This window comes from Scyliorhinus torazame, chromosome 13 (assembly GCF_047496885.1).
Source record: "Scyliorhinus torazame isolate Kashiwa2021f chromosome 13, sScyTor2.1, whole genome shotgun sequence".
Lineage (NCBI taxonomy): Eukaryota > Metazoa > Chordata > Chondrichthyes > Carcharhiniformes > Scyliorhinidae > Scyliorhinus > Scyliorhinus torazame.
The window spans coordinates 197,416,604-197,433,430 of NC_092719.1; the positions used below are offsets into that span (position 1 = coordinate 197,416,604).

General features: G+C 47.4%; 1 protein-coding gene across 4 annotated transcripts in view; it reads right to left on the bottom strand.

Moving 5' to 3' along the window:
- LOC140388501 (uncharacterized) overlaps positions 1 to 16,827 on the bottom strand; it is a 175,989-nt gene that overhangs the window by 138,224 nt on the left and 20,938 nt on the right. The window contains exon 1 of one of the 4 annotated variants that reach the window (XM_072472796.1): positions 2,414 to 2,649. The exons of 1 other annotated variant lie outside the window; for it this stretch is intronic. The gene's annotated coding sequence lies outside the window, so the exon portion shown is untranslated. Of the gene's footprint in view, positions 1 to 2,405; positions 2,696 to 16,827 lie in introns of those variants that run through there. 2 more of the 4 variants (XM_072472792.1, XM_072472794.1) reach the window with 2 other exon arrangements.

Consider the following 16,827-nt stretch of genomic DNA (forward strand, 5'->3'; position numbering starts at 1 on the left):
CTGAAGGCTTTTTTTCAGGCGGGTTAACAGGAGTATAATGGGGTTTGTGTGGGCGCGAGGGACTCCGAGGGTGAGAAGGGTGTTCCTGGAGCGGAGTAGAGATAGGGGGGTGCTGGCGTTGCTCAATCTCTGTGGGTACTACTGGGCCGCCAATGCGACGATGGTGCGCAAGTGGGTGATGGAGGGGGAGGGGCTGCATGGATGGGGCTGGAGACGGCGTCCTGTGTGGGTACGAGTCCTGGGGGCGCTGGCAACGGCGCTGCTGCCGCTCTCTCCAAGGAGGTATACCACGAGCCCGGTGGTGGTGGTGGCCCTCAAAATTTTGGGGGGCAGTGGAGGCGGCATAGTGGGGAAGTTGGAGCCTCGGCGTGGCCCCCATTACGGGAGAACCACCGGTCGCCCGGATGGGCCGAAGTCCCGCCCAGAAATTGCCTGTCCCGCCGGCGTAAATCATAGCTGGTATTTACCGGCAGGACCAGGCGGCGTGGGCGGGCTCCGTGGTCCTGGGGGGGGGGGGGGGGGGGCGCGGGGCGATCTGACCCCGGGGGGTGCCCCCACGGTGGCCTGGCCCCGCGACCGGGGCCCACCGATCCACAGGCGGGCCTGTGCCGTGGGGGCACTCTTTCCCTTCCGCCTCTGCCACGGCCTCCACCATGGCGGAGGCGGGGAAGAGACTCTCCCCACTGCGCATGCGCGGGAAACTGTCGGCGGCCGCTGACGCTCCCGCGCATGCGCCGCATTTCCGCGCCAGCTGGCGGGGCACCAAACGCCATTTCCGCCAGCTGGCGGGGCGGAAATCCTCCGGCGTCGGCCTAGGCCCTCAATGTTGGGGCTCGGCCCCCAAAGATGCGGAGCATTCCGCACCTTTGGGCCGGCGCGATGCCATCTGATTGGCGCCGTTTTTGGCGCCAGTCGGCGGACATCGCGCCGTTGGGGGCGAGAATTTCGCCCTCGATCTACCTACCTAATCCCATTTACCAGCACTTAGCCTATAGCCTTGAATGTTATGATGGGCCAAGTGCTCATCCAGGGACTTTTTAAAGATGTGGGGCAACCCGTCTCCATCACCTCACATCCCCACTAAACTCCCTGCCCCTCTCCTTGAACCTGTGTCCTCTCGTGACTGACCCGTCAACTAAGGAAAACAGCTGCTCCTTATCCACTCTGTCAATTGTCTTATACACCTCGGTCAGGTCGCTGCTCAGCCTTTTCTGCTCCAACGAGAACATTTAAAGCTCTCTTCAGAACTTAAATGTTCCATCCCAGCCAGTAAACCAAGCTGTCTACTGCAGGATGACATGCCAGAAAATTGCTTTTGCCTAGCTATTCTCCCTGAAAGGAGATATCTCATCGTTGCTATACAACTCCCCAAATTGTCTTAGCACAGATTGCAAGTTCAGAAGAGGCGGGGTGGAGGGGGGGGGGGGGGGGGGGGGGTGGGGGGGGGAGAGGAGAAGGGGTGGGGGGGGGGGAGGAGAATGCAGAAACCCATCTGACTGGATTTCAACAGACATGCTCCTCCACCACCTATGCACTAGCCCCTCTAGAGATTCCTTGAAGCTTCACCATATGCATGGGAATTAGGACGGCGAGGGTACTTCACTTCCAGTGGTGAACATTGGTGCGCGCATACAGCGAGCTGGTTGGATGATCCAAATTTAGGTAAGAGGACCAGTCCACTAAATTAGTGACATGAACAAACTGGGTCAAAGGTGTCACCTTGTCAAAAAAAATGGATTCCTTATGAAATAAATGCATGCTTATCTAGTGAGGGCTTTTAAAAAAAAACACCTGGTTACTGGCCAAAATGCCAATTTTGCAGTAAAATAAACCATTGCATAAAAATACAACCAATTCCGGAAAGCCAGGAATTCATGATGACAAAGCTTTATTCATGAAGGAACAGATCTGCAATGGCTCTGCTGCATATTTACACGTGAACCGAGATAAAATGTCATCTAATCTGGGTTGCAGGAATAAAGTGATCCAGTTTATTCAGATCATCTAAAATAACACAAAATATAGAAGGAGCCAGTGGCCTCAGGAGCCTTTCCTCGTCGCTGTAGTCTTTACATTACTATCTAATGAACTGCAACAAAAAAAATGTTTCCACGAGCTATTTCTAAATTTTTTAAAAGCAGAACGCTTATGACAGGTTCACCGCGAAGGTGCAAGGTGAATGGAAATAACAGACAACCCACATTCTGATCGGACTGTGAGTGCATTCGGAATTCATCTGACATCTCCCTGCACACCGTCCTGAAGCCGGGCTGGAGTCTTCAGGAATGCTAAATGGAAATGATTAGAATAAAATTCCTCCCAATCCATTAGAGATTAAAATGCTTGGCCTGCACATCTTTCTCACTGCACTCTTTACAGCAAAGAAGGAAATGAAATGTACGCACAAGCTTACCTGGCCTGTGTCCTGGTCTCTGCGTGAACTGTCAGTGAAGAATGTCTGAATTACTCCAAAACGCTTTCTGCAGTCCCTGGGCAATAACCCCTATTACTGAGCACTCTTGTATTCTCTAACCTTCACTGAAACACACACCGTCTCCACTGTCTGAATCAGTCACGCTAGACATAATCAGAAGATAACAGCACATCTGATTGTGCTGTGATGAAGCCGTGCAGGTGATTACAGAACCCTAAACTGCTGCTGCAATGATGCTGAATCTTGAGATCTAACGATTCACCCTCGGCAGAAAACAGGCTTGCACTGTTGGTTCCTAATTGGCAATCCTCATTGGGCTCAGAACATCGCCTTTTATTCCCCAAGTTGTTGGCAATGTTGATTTATCCTGGATTGGGTGATATGTTTCCATAACAATTAAGTCACTGCCAAGTTGTTGAGCTGTCAGATTATTGCAGCGACCTTGTCCAATTGCTGACTAAATTCACTTCCACTCTGCAGTCAATAGTTCAAGAAACTCTGGCAGAATGAGAAGGCGCTACTTAAAGGCTCTTCCTTTGCCAGCTCGTTTTGCACCGGGTTGTGTGGTAATCCCACATCGCCCCATTTCAATTCATTCATTCAGAGAGATCCTCATATTCCCCCATTGTAGAATCCAGTCGCAAACTAAATGGTTCCGGGATTTTTGATACCACTGCTCTGTCTAGAATTTTATTCCACATATTCGCCACTATTTGTGTGAAGAAGGATTTCCCTGGTGTCAATCCTAAAAATAATCTTTTATTAGTTTGAACGAATAGTCCTCCAGTTCAACGTCCAGTTTCACTTCAAGTAATATTCCAGGTTCACTTTTACAACATGTTTAACAAGATCACCTTGCACCTCCCTCCTTGCGAGGCTCAATCTGTGTCTTTCCTTGTCAGTCAAAGGCTTCAGGCTGCCAAATAGCATTATGACCTTTCGCCAAACTGCCTCGAGTTCTCACATATTTCTCTTGTTTCTCAGTGAACTGGGCATTGTATTCCAGAGCACTGTACCATTTGATTATTACCTCCTCAGGTTTAGATTTGGTCTTAACCTTATTTAATAGCCTTTCAGATGGAATTTTATCAACGTCCCAAGTGAGAAAGATGTGCATGCCAAGCAAATTAATCTCTAATGGATTGGGGGGAGTTTTATTCTAATAATTTCTATTTAGCATTCCTGCAGACTCCAACCAGGATTTAGGACTGTGCGGGGATGTCAGATTAATCCAGAATGCACTCTGAGCCCTGTCGGCACGTGACTTGTCCGTTGTGTCCATTCATCCTGTATCTTCACTTTCAACCAGAAATAAGTGGTTTAGCTTTTTTTTTTTAGAAATAGCTTGTTAAAACATTTTTTGCGGCGCTTTAGATAGAAAATTTAAATATTGTAGCAAAGGGTACAAATCAAGAGAAGTCAAGGCGGTTGGCCAGGCAAGATCTTCCTCTTCTGAATCCACGCTGACTGCTGATACCTAGAGGTTCTGATATACAGGTGATCCTACCCCTGACAATTGATTCAATTATTTCAGATCGGGTGAAAGTAAGGCAAGTGTTTTTGTAGTTGCCTAATTTCTTGGCCACCTTTTTTGAATATAAGTGTCTTGTTTCCAATCTACTGGTACCTTCCCATTGACTCCATTCAGTTCCATCGGCTCCTTCGTGATGAGGCCATGTTTCCTCTAAGGTTCAGCTGTTTCAACAAGAGTAATGGTTTTCTGGGGTCTCAACCAAACATGCATAATAAGATTTGGCTGAGAGCTCATACATCCATTACTCTTGTCGAAAAATTTGCAGCCCAGAAAAAACATGACTTGATTGGCAGCTCAGGCTCATGGATCTATGATTCTATGATCTCTACAGTCAATTTTACATTTACACAAGGTTAAGTGGTTTCAAGGATTTATGGTTTCTGTTATTGATACTTTAAAATGGTCTGGATGATTGACACTTTTATTGCCTTGTAGTGAAATGACGTTTTTAAACATAGTGGAAAATAATGGATGAATGAATGCCCGGTAGCACAGTAGTTAGCACTGCTGCCTGTGGACCCAGCACCAGGGACCCAGTTTCCATTCAGGCCTTGGGTGACTGCCTGTGTGGAGTTTGCACGTTCTCCCTGTGTCTGCGTGGGTTTTCTCTGGGTGCTCCGGTTTTCTCCCACAGTCCAAAGATGTGTAGATTAGGTTGGGTTATGGGGATAAGGGTGGGTTTAGGCAGGGTGCTCTTTCAGAGGCTTGGTGCAGACTTGATGGGTTGAATGGCCTCGTTCTGCATTGTAAGGATTCTATGGATTACTTCTTTAAAGCCTTTCTTTACATATACTACTGTCACTAGAGGGTTCATTGATTCTATAGTGTATACTGGGTCAATGGACATAGATATCGGAGATTGCTGGAGGGGCATACTTTGACATGGAGGCATGAGAGGCAATAGGAGGTGGAATGGGAGCATGAGGAGACATGTTTGAGTGAGGGGTGAGGGTTGGAGGGACTTGTGTTTTTATTAACCCACAGTAGTAAAGTGGGTAATTTAAACAGCCCACTTCAGCACCCATCCCCGTGGCTACCTCTGAACTTCTTCTCAGTGCTGGTTCAACTGCAGCCTACAGCTACCTTAAACTTGAACTCCTTAAACAAATTACTTGCTTAGCTTTTGGTCATTTGATTCAGAAATCTTGGGCGAAATTCTCTGGTATCGGCACGAGGTCCGCCAACCGGCGCCAAAACCGGCGCAAATCAGTAGGGCATCACGCCGCCCCAAAGGTGCGGAATCCTCCGCATCTTGGGGGGGTCAAGCCCTAACCTTGAGGGGCTAGGCCCGCGCCGGACTGATTTCCACCCCGCCAGCTGGCAGAAGTGCCCCGCCAGCTGGCGCGGAAATGACATTGCCGGGCGGCGCATGTGCGGGAGCGTTAGCGGCCACTCACGGCATCCCCGCGCATGCACAGAGGAGGGAGTCTCTTCCGCCTCCGCCATGGTGGAGACCGTGGCGAAGGCGGAAGGAAAAGAGTGCCGCAATGGCACAGGTCCCCCCGCGGATCGGTGGGCCCCGATCGTGGGCCAGGCCACCGTGGGGGCACTCCCCGGGGCCAGATCGCCCCGTGCCCCCCCAGGACCCCGGAGCCCGCCCGCGCCACCTTGTCCCGCCGGTAAGGTAGGTGGTTTAATCCACGCCGGCGGGACAGGCATTCTAGCAGCGGGACTGCGGCCCATCCGGGCCGGAGAATCGCGGGGGGGGGCCGCCAACCGGCGTGGCGCGATACCCGCAGCCGCCGAATCTCCGGTGCCGGAGAATTCGGCAACCGGCGAGGGCGGGATTCACGCCAGCCCCCGGTGATTCTCCGGCCCGGCGGGGGGTCGGAGATTCTCGCCCCTTATGTTCGCTAATTATTAAGGATGGCATGGTAGCACAGTAGTTAGCACTGTTGCTTCACAGCTCCACAGTCCCAGGGTCGATTTCTGGCTTGGGTCACTGTCTGTGGGGAGTCTGTATGTTCTCCCCGTGTCTGCGTGGATTTCCTCTGGGTGCTCCAGTTTCCTCCCACAAGTCCCGAAAGACGTGCTGTTAGGTAATTTGGAGTGAATTCTCCCTCTGTGTACCCGAACAGGCGCCAGAATGTGGCAACTAGGGGCTTTTCACAGGAACTTCATTGCAGTGTTAATGTAAGCCTACTTGTGACAATAAAGATTATTATATATATTATATTACATTATTGCTTCTGAAATCCATCTTGTCGTCTATCATTCATCAGAACATAGCCAAAGCAGCAAGCTTATTCAATTGAAGAGACAAGCAATTAATTCATAATTAACAACAGGAACTAATTAACAGGAAGGGAATGATCTCAACTTGAATACGTCATGGACCGGGTCTCTCGTTACCTTCACAGAAGCAGCTGAATATTAATACGTTGCAGTTGAGAGTGGGCTGTACTTAGTCTGAGGTCTTGCATGGTCAGATGGTCCCTGCAGTTTACACATTTTTACAACACATCCACTGTGCAATTAGATGTCTCAGAAGAGCAGCTGTTCAGAGACCACAGCAATTTGAGACATTCCCGGCTGGTGAGTACTATTTCCAGGATCGGAACGCATTTTCACAAATGCAGTATAGCCAGTGCTAATTGTTAATCCAAGTTTTTTTTCTTCAAATGTCAAAAGGGAAACAGATTACATGTTTTATGAAAGATCATGGCAGAGTTTGAAACAACAATGGGATCAAGGAGGGAAAAGTATTTTTACCTACCCATCCACCTGCACTCACAAGACAACTTTTCACCTGTAGGTTCCTGATGCTTCCTAGCAGTGTTACCATGCTAGTGGGAGGCATTCCGCTCTCAATCCTGTCTCTTTCGGTAAAGCAAAAACAGGATTGCTGCTGGAACTGATGGCAGAGTTCGCAAATGCCCTCCCAGTGCAGTCGTTCATTATTCTCTCTGCCTGTGTTCCTAGTTAAGACAGTTCTCGCAAACATCTGTACGATTCCAAACACCTCTGTTTATTGTGACCTCAGCCAAGGTGATTGAGTGCATGCCTTGCCTAGGGTTAGGGAAAATCATGGTCCTAGAAATTTGATCATGTAGCCCCTCTTTTCAGATGCTAAACAGCCCCCAGAATAGTGGGTAAGGAAGCACAGGTACATTGAAGGCCAGCTATCATCCCGGGCTTACCTTTCCAGACTCGGTCAAACTTTGATGCCAGGGTTCACTAAACAGGAACCCCTGCTAAATAATGTCACTGTCCATGGCTGACACCAAGTAAGGGCAGACTGAGGCTTATGTGATGCTATATAAAATTGGATCATTGTCCAGGTGCATTTATGAAGAGTGGCCACCTTTAAGGTAGAAAAGATTCATAGAATAGATTAGAATCATATAGGTATGGATTCTTCTGCAAGAACGCCACGAGCGAGATGCCGACAATGGAGAAATCTATTGACCTCGGGTGGGATTCTGTGGTCGCCAGGCAGACGCGGCCAGAGAATCCCGCTCTTAGAATCCTCACAGTGCAGAAAGAGACCATTCGGCCCATCAAGTCTGCACTGGCCCTTGGAAAGAGCACATGAAGTTGCTTGGAGGAAAGGTAGGTAAAGGGGAGAGATTACAGTTCCCCAGAAATCCTGGGCTGGATCCTCCATTATTGGGACTATGTTCCCACAACGGCGTCAAAACGATGGAGTTTTACGCCAGAAATTATGGCATGAAAGCAGGGGGCTAGCAGGGACCCAGTGTTAATCCAGCAGCTTTTGCTGCAGATACGGGTCCCCGCACCTCCATGTTGGAGGCCGTGCATGCGCACGACGGTGGCCTCCAGCGTCTGCGCCGTGCTCCATGGCGGACTCGGATCGCAGAACTGGACCCAAACAATAAACCCCCTGATCGGCCGCGCACCCAACCCTCAACGCCCACACTAACATTTCCCGGCTGCCTATAAGGCCCCCCCTTGCCCTCTGATCGGCCCGCCCCCTACCAGGGCAGCCGCGGATTGAGTCCGCAGCCGCCACGTGAGTATCCCGATCGGCAGGACCACATCGGTTCCACCGCATCAGGATCATGTAGCCCCTCTTTTCAGATGCTAAACAGCCTCCAGAATAGTGGGTAAGGAAGCACAGGTACGTTGAAGGCCAGCTATCGGAGGCGGAAAATGGCGGAGCGGGCCTCTGGCAATGGCCCCAAGTAGGTCCCAGGTGGCGTGGCATTCTCTCCGAATACGCCGCTTTTCGGGGCCCGCAGAATCGGGGAATCGGCGCCGGTCTCGATTCCTTGGGGGGGAAAATGGTTTCGCCGGCCGCGATTTCAGCGTCATGGGTGCGGAGAATCCAGCCCCCGATATCAATCCAGACACAATCAACTTTGTATTGAATTGTACACCTCTAGCCATGTTGATCTGGTTGGTAGCTCCCCCACCCCCACCCCGATGCATTTAGCATTTATACAAAGGATTTTGTTCACATTCTCCGTAACTAAAATTTTAACTGCTGTAATTCCTCTGCCTAAAATACACATGGCAGAATCCAATCTGGAGTATTATAATGTCAAACAATCTACAACTTACTTCATTTTTCAACCTTTCTATCCAGACCTGTTGTTTAGTGATAACGAAAGTGCACAGACCTGATAGAGATATTGGGCCACCCTGTGACTTGTCGGAAAGACTGCTAAAACTCCAACATGAGCTGGACTGCCGCCAAACCACAGTGGATTGTCACCAAGGTTTGACTTGAATTTGACAGGTTTTCACACTCCAGTTAATTGAGTAACAAATGTGACTGACTCTTGTTCTTCTCCCTTATTCCAACCACTATCCAGGAAAAAGATAATTTAATTCAAACAGCTCAGGGTATCGACATTGGGAAGGAGAGATCAACATTTAGACCAGAGTGACGCCAAATAGTTGGACTCAAATTCCTAACTCCTAAAGCAAAACTATGTCATTCACCACAATTCCCTGATGGGTATGATTTACTATTGGGATGAAATCTTCTGGAACATTCTAGATCAAAACCAGCTGCAGGAGTCTTGAAGAAATAAGAACTTGCAGTTTCAAAGTGAATTTCACAACCTCTAGACATCCCCAAATGCTTTCAAGTCAGTAAAGTACTTTTGAAATGTTGGGGATATTGTAAAGCAGGAAATTAGGTTGTTAATTTGCGTAGAGTAAGATCTCACAAACAGCAATTAAATAAATGACCAGATTGGCTGATATAGGTGCCTCACTGGAGTGTCAGCCTATATTATTGTGCTCAAATCTCTTGAGTAGATCTCAGACCTGGAACCACAAAACCTGAAGGACAGAGTGCCACCATAGAATCCCTACAGTGCAGAAGGAGGCGATTCAGCACATCGAGTTTGAGCTTTGAGCTTTGTAAAAGTGGAGCAAAGAGCGCAAAATGAAAGTCATTCCTTAAGGTCATACAGGAAATAAGGACTGGATTCTCTGTCCTGATACTCAAAATCTAAGGTGATATGGTCCAAACTGCAATCATAACACGGCACAGATATTGTACCTGAGCATTACCTGTACACATTCAGTGTAAAGTAGCTATGAAACAACAACAATTTAATCACAATTTAAACACCTTGAATGCAGTAAAATGCCCCAGGTCACTTAAAGTTATTGAACAAAATTTGACACTGAACCACATAAGGAGATGTTAAGGCAAGTGACCAAATGTTTGGTCAAAGCGGTAGGTTTTTGAAATTAGCTTTATGGCATGTGAGCATCATTGGCAAGGCCGGCATTTGTTGCCCAATGCTAATTGCCCATGAAATAATTGTCTTGCCAAGCCATTTCAAAGGACAGTTAAGAGTTAAGTCAGTCACATTGCCGTGGATCTGGAGTCACATGTAGACCAGACCGGGTAAGGATGGCAGATTTCCTTCTCTAAAGGCCATTCGTGAACCATGGGTTTTTACAACAATTGACGATAGTTTCGTGGTTACCATTACTGAGATGAGCTTTCCATGCCATCCAATTTAAGGAGCATTTTGAAGAAGGGGGAAGAGATAGCATAATGGAGCGGTTTAGGGAGGTAATTCCAGGACTTCGGGCCTAATCAGCCTGAGCCAATGGTGGAGCAATTAAAATTGGGAATGAACAAGAGGCCAGAATTCGAGGAGCACAGATATCTCAGGGGTAGCTGGGGCTGAGGAGGTTACAGAGACAGGAAGCGGCAGAGGTCTGGAAGGCCTCGCAACCAAATAAAGGGAATTTCAAATTGGGGCGATGCTGGACTGGACCCCAATGTAGATCAGTGAACATAACGATAAGAGGTGAAGGGGATTTGCGGCAAGTTAAAGCACGGGCAGCAAAGTTTGTCTGAGCTGAAGTTTATGTATGATGGAAGGTGGCAGGTCGGCCAGTATGCAATTGGAACAGTCCGGTAAAGAAGAGTAACAGGCAACTTGATCAAAACCTTTACGACCCTGTGGCATCTTGACAGGGTGAGTGTGGAGAGGATGTTTCCTCTTGTCAGAGAACCTAGAACTAGTGGTTGATGGTTTGAAAATAAGGTGTCACTCAATTAAGACAGATGAGAATTTATTTTCTCTCAGAATCGTGGGAGACTGGAACTCTCTTGCTCAAAAGGCAGTGGAAGCCGAGAGTTTGAATATTTGTAAGGCAGAGCTCGATAAGATTCTTGAAGATGAAATATTATCGGGGTGGCAGGAATATGGGGCTGATGTTACATTCAGACCAGCCATGATCTTATTGAATAGCGGAGCAGATCATGGGGCTGAATGACCTACTCCTACTCTTAATTTATATATACATATGTAATAGGAAGCAGAAGACCTGGGGGTTACCATTGACCAGAAGCTGAACTGGACTATCCATATAAATACCATGGCTACAAGAGCAGGTTGGAGGCTAGGAATTCTGTGGCGAGTAACTCGCCTCTTTACTCCCCAAAGCCTGTCCACTATCTACAAGGCACAAATTAGGAGTGTGATGAATGCTCTCCACTTGCCTGGATGAGTGCAGCTCCAATCACACTCAAGAACCTCAACGCCATCCAGGTCAAAGCAACCCCCTTGATTGGCACCAGTTCCACAAACATTCAATCCCTCCACCACCGATGCACAGTGGCAGCAGTGTGTACCATCTACAAGATGCACAGCAGGACCTCACCAACATTTGTTAGGCAGCACTTTCCAAACCCCTGACCATTACCATCTAGAAGGATGAGGGCAGCAGATAAATGGGAACACCGCCACCTTGAGGTTCCCCTCCAAGCCACTCACCATTTTGACTTGGAAATATATTACCGTTCCTTCACTGTCGCTGGGTCAAAATCCTGGAACTCCCTCCCAACAGCACAGTGGGTGTACCTACACCATAAGGGCTGTTGGGGTTCAAGAAGGCAGCTCACCGCAACTTTCTGAAAGGCAACTAGGGGCTGGACAATGAATGCTGGCCGAGCCAGTGATGACCACATCCTGCAAATGAATTAAATAAAAAGATAGATGAAGTTCCTGTTGGAGAAGCAGTGATGTGAGTAGTGGAGTTCTATGGGAGTCCTTTCTGATCTCCTGTTGATGGCAGCACTCAGTGGCGAGCTATAGAAAATAATAGCATCAGAAAGTCTCAAGTGAGCTCAACCCAGCAAGCCCATACTGCAAAGGACCTATTTATAATTATTTTAATCAGGACTTCCCTTCCCGAGCCTCCATAGCCATCGTCTGCCTGTTAATACACAATTGTTTAGGAACCTGTAACTCTACTGGGGGGGAAGAAAATCAAGCAGGGGTAAAATGTCCAGAACCCTTAAACCCTCATCTCAACTGATATTAACCCATGTCCTTCATAAAAATGTCAATTGAGCCCAAATCAATTGGGCAGTGGTATTGTCACTGGACTAGTAATCCAGAGACCCAGGGTAATGCTCTGGGGACCCGCGGTCGAATCCCACCACAGCAGATGGTGAAATTTGAATTCAGTAAAAACCTGGAATTGACGGTCTAACGCTGACCATGAAACCATTGTCGATTGTTGTAAAAACCCATTTGGTTCACTAATGTCCTTTAAGGAAGGAAATCTGTCGTCCTCACCTGGTCTGGTCTACATGTGACTCCAGACCCGCAGCAATGTAGTTGACTCTTAACTGCCCTCTGAAATGGCCTAGCAGATCACTCAGTTCAAAGAGCAATTAGGGATAGGCAATAACTGCTGGCCCAACCAGCAACGTCCATATCCCACGAACAAATACAAATAAAACTCCTTTTTCTCGGAGCAAGTGTCACATGTTCATTATCCTGTGGGGGAAAAGCTTTCTTGAATGTGAGGCTGGTGAACTTTGTACTCCTTTAATCTTATATTCTGTTTCTGAGGAGGAAAGCATTTCTGATACGAATTTGCTGATTACATCAGGTCTGAGGATAGTCCATTTATGTACAAAAGGGTTCTAATGTGTTGTTTTATGCTTGTTTTATGTAGGCCCCAGAGATGCCTGAAAAATGGCTCAATTCAATTTTGAGTGGGACATTTCTCAGGTGCGCTTGGAGTGCAGTCCATTAATGCAGCACGGTAGCATGGTGGTTAGCACAATTTCTTCACAGCAAATGCAATCCGATTACTTTTTCAGTTCTTATGTCTAGATTCGTCCAAAAACCTCAATAGAAAACCCATGCCAAGGCAGGTGAAACCACGCCAACCCAGCTCGGTTTCCCAAATAGTGTCATAGTGTCATGCTGGCAGTTCATATGATCGGGCACCATATCAGTGCAGGCTGTAATATTCTCTGCACTAGACACAGGGTTAGTCCTGCATAGTTTTGTCTTTTGGTAAGGGTTGAGTTCCCTTGGAGTGCAACATGGGCCGGGATTCTCCGACCCTGCCCCGGGTCGGAGAATCCCTGTGGAGAGGCGCAAATCCCGCACCGCCGCCCCAATGCCGGTTTCCCTATTCTCCGGCGCCGTTTTTCGGCAACCCCCCCGGCAACAGCGCCCCCCCCCGGTGATTCTCCGGGCCCCAATGGGCCGAGTGGCTGACAAGTTTTGCCCAGTACCGCCGGTGTGAATTACTCACCTCACACATGGCAGGACCTGGCAGGTAAGTGTGCGGGGGCCGTCCTGGGGGGGGGGTGTCTGCGCATGTGCAGAAATACGCCGCCCGTTCTGCGCATGCGCGGAAATGCGCCGGCCGTTCCGCTCGTGCGCGAATTAGCACGGGCCTGCGCCAACCACTCTGGCATCAACCTAGCCCCCTAGAAAGGTGAGAATTCCTCACCTTCGGAGGCCATTGACGCCGGAGTGGTTGCTACCAGTTTTCACGCCGGCATGGGGACATAGCCCCATTATTGGAGAATCCTGCCCACAATCTATGCACAAAACTTAAATATCATTGCAATTTCTGTGATGGCCATTTTGAAATGTTTGTAATGTTATTTCAGATATTTTACAAATAAAGTATATTTTTGAACCAAAAAAAGGTTTGAGTTCCTGTGTCGTGGGTTGTCCAGCTAACCGCTGTCACATATTATTCAGCCACATTTCTGTTCCGAAACTGAAATTTGAAACAAATCCGTGATTTGATGGCATTGTGGGCTTTCAATGAACGACAAGAATGATTAATTGAATGGACAATACCCAGGGCTATGGCAGCCCAAACACTTCAGAGAAAAATGTTGCTTTTCCAAAAGGTATTTTCATACGAACTAATACTTATAAATCCCTGATATCTGGGCTGATTAACAATAACCTATATTTTATACATGACTCAAGGCTGCCAAAGTCTAGATTTCAGTGAAATTATGAAGAAAGTGGATCGAGGTCTGACCTTTCACCCCTTCCCTCAGCTATATTCTCCTCAAACTAATTCTAGATGTTTGGGGCTAAGGTTTTTGATGACCTACTTTATTTAGGGTGATGTTTGGAGTAACTTTATGGATATTTGACATTTGGAGTCTAGAAAAGGGAAAGTGTTGAACACAATACCAAAGATCTAAACCTTGGGTTTCAAACTGTAGCTCCCAGAGATGATTTTACATGGCCCGCAATGCCAAATGTCATGCTCATTGATCCCCCAATGTCTATATATAAGGGCGGCACAGTGGTTAGCACTATTGCTTCACAGCGGCAGGGACCTGAGGTCGATTCCCAGTTTGGGTCCCTTTCTGTGCAAAGTCTGCACGTGCTCCCCGTGTCTGCATGGGTTTCCTCCGGTTTCCTCCCACAAGTCCCGAAAGACATGCTTGTTAGGTGAATTGGACATTCTGAATTCTCCCTCTGTGTATCCGAGCAGGCGCCGGAGTGTGGCGACTAGGGGATTTTCATAGTAACTTCATTGCAGTGTTAATGTAAGCCTACTTGTGACATTAATAAAGATTATTATTATATGTTGACACAATGGGGGCAATTTTAACCAAAGCTGCTTGTTGAGGAATTGATGGGTTGGATGCAATGCTAGTTTTATAGTCTGCTCGATCTTACTCTTCATATTCCGCCAATCGTGAATAGATTTGGGCAGGGTTTAACATCAAGGTTCCACCCAATTCCATTGGTGTCCTGACAGCCAGCTGAGGTAAAAGCTGTTCCCTTCATACCCTTTACTGAATATTAATGTTATTATTATCATTCATAGTATCATTTCAGCAATGTTCCCATACCAGCCTCCCCGAACAGGCGCCCGAATGTGGCGACTAGGGGCTTTTCACAGTAACTTCATTGAAGCCTACTTGTGACAATAAACGATTTTCATTCATTCATTTCATGTTTCCCATCTTTCAAAAGTAAGGCCAGAGAGTTGCTGGGAGAATATCAATCATGGCGGCGAGTCCGAAGAGCATCTCAGTAATTGCCATATAGCATTTCACACAACAAAAAAATCCACTGGTCTGTGCACAAGTTACGGATTTCATAAATTAGCGTAAAGCTGAGATTTTACTGTAGCCATCTAAGCTGGCCACCTGCAAAGGGCCATGGGAATTATGGCCAATGCAGGACTCAGACAGATACACAGCCTATGTGCATTTGAAACACAGGTAACCAGACCTGATTGAAACCCCCGCTCGTTTGCATTCTAATGGCCCATTTTCCCAGGACAATAGAACTCCAGTCAAGCAACTGGTACAGCCACAGACTGATCGGCGCCACTCCCTTTACTCAGAAAGCCCAACTGCCAAGGTCAATGACCCCTAAGGACCCGCCCAACTACCAAGGCACCCGCCCCTTTATTGGCCGAAATCGAAGACAGTGATCAGAGTCCTGTCGAACTATTGGGTCCAAGGTTAAGGACCGCCCTAAAGAGTGCGAAAGATAAAAGAGAGCACAGCCATGTGTTCTGTCTCTTTTGGATCCGGCCTGTGCCAGCCCAACTGTAACAGGAAAAGCCAGCCGACTTCAAGACCAACGATCGCTACCTGGCGGATGAGCCCAGCAGAGACAGAGCCGCTTTCTTCGAACCAGCCAACTGAAATCCAGATAAAGGCCTTATCCATTTGCACAGTACTGGCCACCCTGAAGTTAAGTATAGGTTATTGTAGCTGATAGGCGTAGTTTAACTCATAGTAGATATTGTGTTTGCATGTTGAGGTAACTCTTGTGTATGTAAATAAACCATCTTTTGAACTAACTAACTGGCTGTGTGGTCATTTGATCGATATAAGGGAAGGCTTGTGGTTCACCAACATCATTAATATTAGCAACAATATTGGCGACACTGTAGGGATCGAAAAACGAGCAACATTACTGAAACATCTCCTCAAGCCAAAGTTCAGACAAGTCATCGCTTGTTGCTGCCACTCAAAGGTTCACACAAGAGAACCGAAAGCACCGGTCTTTTTAGCAAACCCAGTAATCAAAATTTCTACTGAGGCTAGTCCGAACAGGGTTCATTCCTCTGAGAGAACCCCTTCCTGAGTTACCCTTAATAATGGGTTTCCCTGACGTTCCTATCTTTAGTGTTAGTTAATGGGAAGGCTTAGAATCAGCAGCTAACTATAATAAAGCAATTAAAAATAATTAAGCAGCAATGAATCTGACTGAATCTCTTCATGACTGATTGTATCACAAGCTGTCAACAGGCTACATGAGCGAACAACCGAGCCACTGGTGCCTAAAGCTCTCAGAATGCCAGCTGCTGGCTTCGGAGTTTTCTGTCCTTGTGTTGAACATTTATCTTATAGTGGGCAGTTTGTTTTATTATCTTTTCGAACTGTTAAAATTAAATGACACTGTGGTTTTCTTAAGAGGTTAATTTTGACCTCGAATTAGAACCACATCCTTTCTTGTCTTCCTTTTGTCTCCAATGGAAAACAGCACCAAGTGGAGACCAAGAGAGAAGCAAAATAAACTTTGGAACATAAGCAATAGGAACATGCCTTGGCCATTTGGCCCATCGAACCTGCTCCATAATAATCTTAATAATCTTTTATTATTGTCACAAGTAGGCTTACATTAACACTGCAATGAAGTTACTGTGAAAAGCCCCTAGTTGCCACACTCCAGCGCCTGTTCAGGTACACAGAGGGAGAATTCAGAATGTCCAATTCACCTAACAAGCACGCCTTTGGGGCTTGTGGGAGGAAATCCGAGCACCCGGAGGAAACCCACGTAGACACAAGGAGAACGTGCAGACTCCACACAGACAGTGACCCAAGCCGGGAATCGAACCTGGGACCCTGGCGCTGTGAAGCAACAATGCTAACCACTGTGCTACCGTGCCGCCCATCATCAGCCAATAAAATCATTGCTGATTTGTTGCGGCACTAATTCCACTTTCCTGCCTGTCCCCCATAACCCTTGAATCCCTCATCAATCAAATATCTGTCTAACCCAGCCTCCAGTCTTGGTTGGGGGAGAGAATTCCAAACACTCACCGGCCTGTGAGAGAAGAAATTTCTGGACATCACTTTCTTAAGTGGAAAACCCCAAGGACCGAGATTCCCCCA